The sequence below is a fragment of the Tachyglossus aculeatus genome (assembly GCF_015852505.1).
Source record: "Tachyglossus aculeatus isolate mTacAcu1 chromosome 12 unlocalized genomic scaffold, mTacAcu1.pri SUPER_6_unloc_1, whole genome shotgun sequence".
Classification (NCBI taxonomy): domain Eukaryota; kingdom Metazoa; phylum Chordata; class Mammalia; order Monotremata; family Tachyglossidae; genus Tachyglossus; species Tachyglossus aculeatus.
In genome coordinates, this window is record NW_024044828.1 from 6703163 (window position 1) to 6712225 (window position 9063).

A 9063-nucleotide genomic window follows, 5' to 3' on the forward strand; every position below is an offset into this window, starting at 1 on the left:
GCCCACAGAGCTCATTCCCAGAGCTCGGTGCATTGTGGGGACAAAGAACAGCAATACATGGTCATGGGCCAGATGATTTTTTAATCATTTATTCCTGATGCTGTTACATTATTAATCCACCCTATTCTGACCTAATGCCTGGCCCCTCTATTACTTTGGAATCTTTCTAGGGTTTTTGTAAGCCCTCAGTTAAAAGCCCCTGATTGAATAACACTACAGTTTATTTTTCGTATAATTTATGGTAGTTGAGCACTTACTCATTTTGCAGTTATTGATCTTACCTCCTGTGATTAAATACTTCATTTTGTCATGTAAAAGATCTCTATCTGAACAGTTCAATTGAGAAAAAGGGTCTTAACAGTAGAATAAATCATGATTTCCAAATGATGGTAAGAAGGAAGTTAGTTATTTACTTTCTGAAACACAAGAGATTACAATCAACTAACAGATAATTCTTTGTCAGTCACATTTAGAGGTGAATTAAAATGAGGTTTGGTACATTTAATTTTATGGGTAGGTATTTAATTTTAATTGTTCTGCCATTGCTTCAAGCTCAATATGTCTTAAACCGAAGTTCTCATCTTTCCTCTTAAAGTATCAAGTGCTAAATACAATGCTGAACATACAGAAGGTGCTCAATAAATCCCAATAAATACTATTTATTTTGACTGAGTGAAGCATTGCCTAGTGGACAGAGCATGGGCTTGGTAGTCAGAAGGCCCTGGGTTCTAATCCCACTTCTGCCATTTGTCTGCTGTGTGACCTTGGGCAAGTCACTTAACTTCTCTTTTCCTCAGTTGCCTCATCTGCAAAATGGGGTTTAAGACTGTGAGCCCCATGTAGGCCAGGGACTGAGTCCAACCTGATTACCCTCCGTTTACTCCAGTGCTTAGAACAGTGCCTGGCACATAGCAAATTCTTAACCAATACCATAAAAAAGGATAAATTTAGTATTTGCATTGTACAGGATTTGGATTTTTGTATTTGTGTAGTTCATTCATTCATTCAATCATATTTATTGAGCGCTTACCGTTTGCAGAGCACTGTACTAAGCACTTGGGAAGTACAAGTTGGCAACATATAGAAATGGTCCCTACCCAACAACAGGCTCACAGTCTAGAAGGGGGAGACAGACAACAAACAAAAACATGTGGTCAGGTGTCAAGTCATCAGAATATGTCATCAGTTTCCAAGTGGGGCCGGGCGCAAAGACAAAGACCCGGATGGAGGGCAGTCGTCTTTATTGAGGGGACTCAGGGCGGGCGATGGCGGTGGCTGAGGGCAGCCTGATGTAGCTCTTCATGGGATGCAGGGGCCAGACCTTCCGCCCGGCCCACCCACCCTTGTGGTGCCACAGCCGCCAGCTGGGCCTCTTGCCCAGCCACCAGTTGCAGCCTGCCTTGCCGATGATCCGCTGGTCGTGGTCCATGTTGTACACCCGGCCCACGGTGGCCATGCATGTCTTCAGCACCTGCATCTGTCTCTTGGAGGGCAGCTGGGCAATGGCTGTGCCATTCACCTTGCGCAGCAACACGCCACAGGTCCCTGCGGTCCGGATGTACTGGGCTCCATGGCCAGGCTCACTTTACAGGTTGTGGATCAGTGTCCCGATGGGCAATGCCCCCAGGGGTTGTGGGTCACCCTCCCGGGTGGCCACCACAAGACTCGATTTCATTAGTCCTGCCGTACGGCCAATTTTGTTTGAGGTCTTTATTATGTCTCCTTCCTGCATGTTTTCTGTGGCGATGATCCAGCATTTCCAATTGCCTCCAATCAATCAATCAATCGTATTTATTGAGTGCTTACTGTGTGCAGAGCACTGTACTAAGCGCTTGGGAAGTACAAGTTGGCAAAATATAGAGACAGTTCCTACCCAACAGTGAGCTCACAGTCTAAAAGGGGGAGACAGAGAACAAAACCAAACATACTAACAAAATAAAATAAATAGAATAGATATGTACAGGAAAAATAAATAAATAAGTAGAGTAATAAATATGTACAAACATATATATATATATATATAGGTGCTGTGGGGAAGGGAAGGAGGTAAGATGGGGCCACCAAGGTGATATTTGCAGACCTGCAGGGATCATAGCAGACTGAGAAGACCTTCTCCTCAAAGGCCCCTGAAGAGTTACTGGCCTCAGGCCATAGTCACAGGAAATCGATCATATGGTAATGCTGCTTGTGGCCCCCACCAATGCCATGTACGGAGATGTGTCCTGTATGGTCTCGGCCTCCAGACTTCCTCATCTTCACTGGCCAGATATGGTGTACTTGGTACGGGTCTTCCAGGAAACGAAGTTGGCAATGAGGGCCTCAGAGGTGAGGAGTAGGTGGCAGGGAAGCTGGGGGAGGTGGGAGCATGGCATCGTTCACCACCTGAGTGGCAGGCAGCCGGCGGGGAGCAGGGCCCGCCCTGAGGGCTCCGCACCTGCGGGCCATGGGGGCCTGCAGTGGAAGAAAACATCTTCCAGAAATGTTGGAAGATTACTGAGCTTGATACTTCTCTGAAAGGTAGAAGGAATTTACATTACCAAAAAAAAAGAGGCGAATACATGTCTACTCCTCTTCCAAAGAGTCTCTTATTGAATATGTCTACTAACAAAATTAAGGGATGTAGTAAGGCCTAGTGGAAAGAGTACAGGCCTGGGAGTCAGAGGACCTAGATTCTCATGCCATTTTTGCCAATTGCCTGTGTGACCTTGGTTGGGCAAGTCCATAAACTTCTCTATGCCTCAGTTTCCTCATCTAAAAAATAGGGATTAAAATGCCTTTCTCCTTCCTGCTTAGACTGTGAGTCCTATGGGGGCCAGGGACAGTGTCTGATCTGATTCTCGTGTATCAACCCCAATGGACAGTCTGGTCCTTGGCACATAATAAGTGGCTAGAAAATGCCACAGTTATTTTTATCTCCTAATGGAATGGCAAAGAGTCTGGCATTGGGAGTGAGTGAGGTACAGCCAAAAGGTGGTGCTACCTAAGGATTTTTGACATCTGATCACCCCCAGTGGGATGGGGTGGTTCAGCCTGAGGAATCTGGGGCACAGCCATTGCTTTCTCCATTATGAGTCAGGCCGCTTCCTAAGCAACTAAATAGGAGCTTCTTCAGAACTTCTGCCCTTCAGACTATTACTCCTTTTCCCATGCCCCCCCACCTTCCCATCCTCAAGTCTTACTTCCACTGTGGTCTCCCTCTGGTGTGCTAAAATTTGCCCAAGGATTGGCAGGAGTTGGGGAGAATACACTGATGGGATTCTGAATACTAATAATTTGATATTTGGTAGTGCTTACTATGTTCCAGGCTTTGTATTAAATGTTGGGGTTGATACAAACAAATCAGGTTGGACATAGTCCATGTCCCATGTGGGGCTCACAGTCTTAATAACCATTTTCCAGAAGGGGTAATTGAGGCCCAGAGAAGTGAAGTGACTTGCCCAAGGTCACACAGCAGACAAGGGGTAGAGTCAGGACTAGAACACAGTACCTTCTGACTCCAAGGCCCGTACTCTATCCATTAGGCTATGTTGGCAGGTTGTTTCTCAGAGCTGGTATCCAGATCAGTTCTTGTTTAGGGGTTTTGTAAGGAAAGAACTGGAGAAAGATGTAACCTGTGCAGGTTCTGATAGAATGGCACCTCAGGGTAAAATCCCAACAAATTTTGGTCTTTCCAAAATGATCTTCTCTTGTGCTCACAATGGCCTAGGGACAACAGAAAGCAGGTAACTCCTTCCTGGGAGATGAGCTGTTGTGGCTCCAATGGCTTTTTTTCAGAAAGGACAAAAGGAGTCACATTCTTCCCTGGTGAGTCCATTGAAGTCACCAGAGCCCTAATCTCACCCTGAGTAGGGGCCAAGCAGAGTCCCAGACTCCTGAGTCCCTGGCAACAACACCCTCAGAGCTTGGAAAATTTGAAATAGTCAAGTTGTGCTTTTGGTAAAGGTTTCTTTAAAAAAAAGCCAGGTTATAAACTCCAGTGTTAAGTAAACTGCCATTTCCAGGATGCTGATGACAGTTGTCCTTTAGAAGTCATTATTGTTCTTTCTAGAATCTCATTCACCTCCCTATCTCCTTGTGCCTTCCAAGAGCCTGTGCTTTACTCTTGCCCTAGGCACCTTTCCTTTTAACATTTTCATCTGGTGATGGAGCCCTAAGCACACGTTTGAGAGTGAAAGTCTCTCCCTTTCTCTCTCTCCCTCTTTCTCTCTCTCCTTCTCTCTTTCCATTCTCAGTGAATAGCTTCTTACAACTTACTGTCACTATCACAGAACACAAAGCAATTCTGCCAATCTGGAATAACTCAGTCTTTATTTCTATGGTGAGTGCTTGGGACATTCTTTAAAAGTCCAATTCGGTATGCCAGGTATTTTGGGGGATGAACCCATTACCCCAGTTTCCACAATCTCCAATTACAGAATAACAAAGTACTTCAATGTCTCTAAATGTTCCCAATAAATAGCAGTTTACTGCTAACATGCAATTAAGAAATCAAAGCTTCTTAATCTTTTAGAGAGATTCTTTAAGCTTAAATTGTGCACAGACATTCAAAACTAATATACCCAATACTATTTAGTGTGCTGCTTAGCTGTTCTAAATGAGAAGGCATGATGACACTGTTTATTAGGTTGCTGGTTGTATGTTAACACTGCACCTTATCTTTCATAAGCAACTGGAGAACATAAGTGTCTAGGTATAGAATCTACATTAACACTATAGTTCTTTGTGGGTGACATCTATTAGGTTCAAAGACTGAAGAACAGAACATTGAGTCAATTTTCCTAGACAAACTGTAGTCCTTTCTAATCTGTTTTCAATTAACAACACATGAAATCACAGAAAGACTATCTTTTTTCCACTGATGGTAGGCAAATAGGTTTGTTGCTTCTTGCTTAATGCTCAATTAAAAGCTTTAGCAAGGTAGCTGGAACAACCCTCGATTCCCTAATAATTCCCTTTGGTTTAAGGAGAAAATGGGCATGATAAATGTTTAGTGCTTAGATTGGTATTTAAAATAATGATGTGGAACAAAAGAGATTGACCCACAGGGACAGTTCATGAACCCTTAGTTGGAGAAGAATTTATTAGTGAACCCAGTGAAAAGAATTTGAAAATTCAGGTAAGGCAAAAACCATTTCTTTGCAGGTACTAATGCAGTCTCTGTGATATTCACGTCAGCTTTGCCAAAACCCAGAAAAATGGATTGTTCATTACATAATAGCACTTACAGTAGCTCTGCATAAGAAGTTCAATCCATGTTTTCTAGAAGCTATTGGGTGTTTATTAGAAGCATAATCTTTTCCAGTTTAGCCATTTAAAATACTGGCTTAAAATTGGTATTTTCTCACTGAAACTGAATTGAGTGCTACTCATCAGTTTGCGCACACGTATTTGACCAAGTAAAATGATCCGCAGTAAGGCTTTCGAGCTGAGGTTTCTGGTTAGTGCCTATGAAGATTATTGGTGATGCATAAGGTGTTAGCTCCAAGCCTTATGTGTAAACCAAGCTGATTTGTGAATTTTTATTGTCACACATGTACAGAGTAAAATTAATTTCATATGTGATGATTTTCCAGGCAAAACTGGGACTCTTTAAATATAAGAGCAAGACTAAATCAAATGTGCCCTTCCCATGATTCTTTAGATTTATAAATCCAAGGTTGAGACAAACATCTTGTGGAAATAAAAGTTAATGCACAATGTAAAGGTAAGGCAGCATTCCAAATGTACAGTCAATTGAGGGTTTGGAGAGCACCTGAGGTCTATTCTTTGGGACCCTAAGGTTTTCAGGTTGCTTTAGGAGCCCAGGGAATTCAGAAAACATACAGGATTTCTAAAAAGTAAGTCCCAAAATAGACTCTAGGCTCTGCCATAAAGGAAAGTAAAGGGGTTCCTTGGAGGCCTGAAATGAGTCAACTCTACTCCTCAGAGGTGGGTACTTCTGGTCTCCAGACTTGGATTGTGAGGGCCAGGGACCAAGCCTCATGTTCATCCACATGCTTTTTCCAGCACTTATTTCAGTGCTTTGTATGCAGCAAGCACTTAATAAATCCCATTGCCATAAAGAGTATTATATGCTACTATGTTGTTGTATATAGTATTCTAGGGAGAAACCCAAATAGTTATGCTCACCTGTGAGTTAGTGTGTGACCAAAAAAAGCAGCATGGGGCACAAACATGGGACACACAACTCCAGCTACATTTTGTAGATAAAAAGCCCATCACTTGTTATGTTGTTATTGTGTTGTATTGTTATGACCACACCCTTGCCAATCCAAATCTATTTTCTGAGTATTTCTCTTATGACATTTGGTTGACAGTTTGTCTCTCATCATGGGGCAAAGTCAGAAGAGGTTTTATATTAGGAAATGGAAATCAATCAGAACTTAAGTGCCAGTGTTTTGGATCAGACAAGTTTTTAGCAATTAGGAATGTTTTATAGTTATATTGTATTCTCCCAAGCACTTAGTACTTGTACTTCCCAAGCGCTTAGTACAGTGTTCTGCACACAGTAAGTGCTCTATAAATACGATTGAATGAATGAATGCTTTGCACACAGTAAGCATTCAATAAATATGCTTGACTAAGTAGCATTAGCAGAGGTTTGAAATTAATCATGAGTTTGTACCTATGCAATATTTCATTTCCTTTAAGTTATGAGTAATAGTCATTCTCTTAGTGAGAATTAAATTGTATCCAAATTTCAAAGTTCAAAACTGTTGCTATAAGCTATGTTAAGCTATTTGAACCTAGATCATTCTGCTAAGTCTATATTCAGGTGTGAAAAATATACCAGAAATCTCAGAATGTCTCACTTGACATGAAGACATCCCACTTCAAAGGCAATATTGAAAGGGCCCTATCCATCAATCAGTGGTATTTATTGAGCCCTTACTATGTGCAGAGCACTGTACTAAGTGCTTGGGAGAGTACAGTGCAACAGAATTAGCAGAAATATTCCCTGCCTATAATGAGTTTACAGACTAGAGGGGAAGTCAAACATTAATATGAATAAACTATTGAAAGAGCCCCAACAAAACGTACATAGCACAGTTAAATGGCAAATTGATGACATCGGGATCATCCATTTGACTCATTTGGAGAGAGGTAGTGTGGATTCATTCATTCATTCATTCAATCGTATTTATTGAGCGCTTACTGTATGCAGAGCACTGTACTAAGTGCTTGGGAACTACAAATTGGCAACATATAGGGACAGTCCCTACCCAGAGTTCAGACCTGGGAGTCAGAAGGACTTGGGTTCTAATCCTGGCTCCACCACTTGTGTGGGACCTTCACTTCTCTGGGCCTCAGCTGTCTCCTTTGTAAAATGGGGATTAAGATTATGAGCCCCATGAGGGACAGGGACTGTGTCCAACCTGATTATCTTGTATCTACCCCATTGATTGGTTACATAATAATAAGTGCTTAATTTAGATGATGATGATGAAGTGAATTATCGGAGGTAATTCTCCACCTGATTTTGACTCTGGATTCCAGGCAGATATGATCCAGAGTTGAACTGAAGACAGCAGTTCTAGAATCTACAGTCACAACTACAAATCGACACAAGTCATATATTTCCTAATAGGCCTTTGTGTTCTGAAAAGAAAGACAACTTTATTTGGTGTCGAGACAAACTTTCAGGTAAAAAAATTCTAAAAATCTTAATATTAAGAAAACAGTTTACCAGTCGATATGATTTCAGCTTCAATCTGTGACCTACAAAGTCTATATACGCATTACATATCATTGTCAGTATGACATGACTCTTCAAACCTGGAGGGTGTGGGTTTGCCCCAGGCATGATCAAGTCAAGTAAGAGAGAACACTTTATATTGAATATCTGGGGAAAAGATTGAGTACAGTTTCCAGTGTAATAAACACATTGCTATAACTAGGAGTAACAATATTTGGTACCTTTGGGCAGCAAAATGACGCATCTGCCTCTGGATAAGTGGATAAAATAAAGTCCTCCTGCATTTGTCAAAGAAGAAAGTGGTGAAGCAGAGTTCAGGCTAACAGAATCTTTTAAAAAATGCAAAGCAGGATTTCTAGAGTTCCCTCAGTCACTGAGTGACTGAGGGAACTCTAGAAATCCTGCTTTGCATTTTTTAAAAGCTTTGAAATCCCAAATATTGTAGTACAGGAAAACTGGATGAACCTCTTTTCCCTGATCTCCTCACCCTATGCATTTGGAACTGTGCCCTTTAAGCACTGGACATTCACTCCACCCTCAGCCCCTCAGGACTTATGCACATATCCATAATTTATTCTAATTATTATTATTCATTATTGATTTAGATTAATGTCTGATTTCCATTCTAGACTGTAAGCTAATTGTTGGCAAAGATAGTGCCAGTGTTCACCAACTCTGTTGTACTGTACTTTCCCAAGTGCTTAGTACAGTGCTCTCCATACTGTAAGCACTCCATATAGACCATTACTTGATTGATGGACTTAACTGATGAACAGAACAGTGCTTAGCACATAGTACGCACTTAACAAATACCATAATTATTATTATTAAGAGAAGATGGTATTCATTAGCATCTCGAGTGCAAAATTGTGTTTGTAGAAACTGGAAGAGTGCTGAAGTCACAAGATGTGCTACAAGCTAAATTTAAAGCAAAACTAAAGATGTGGGCAACAATAGATTGTAAACTCCTTGAGGAAGGAATCGTGTCTACCAGTTCTGTTGCATTGTACTTTCCCAAGCACTTAGTACAGTGCTCTGCACACAACAAACACTAAGTACTATATGACTGATTGATTGAATTTAGGTCACCGATGGGATTACAGGTAAGGTTACAGATTAGACCACTTTGTAGTGAATTCGTCCCAGACAATGGTTATGAATGTCCTGGGCATCTCCATTTACCTGTATGCTATTTTAAAGATGTATTTAAAACTCCCCTGTGTTGGGCAGCAGTGGCATGGGAGAAAGTTGAGGATGGAGACTCAAGTTTACTGCAGGGAAGGAGGCAATGTTAAACCACTTCCATATTTTTTAACAAGGGAACTCTATGGATACACTACCTGAACAGTTGCTGATGGAGTGGGGGT

The 9063-nt window shown here is 41.5% G+C and overlaps 1 pseudogene; it reads right to left on the reverse strand.

Annotated features, from left to right (window-relative positions):
• Positions 1–1240: 1240 nt before the first annotated feature.
• Positions 1241–3066, reverse strand: LOC119920761 (annotated as a pseudogene).
• Positions 3067–9063: the final 5997 nt, after the last annotated feature.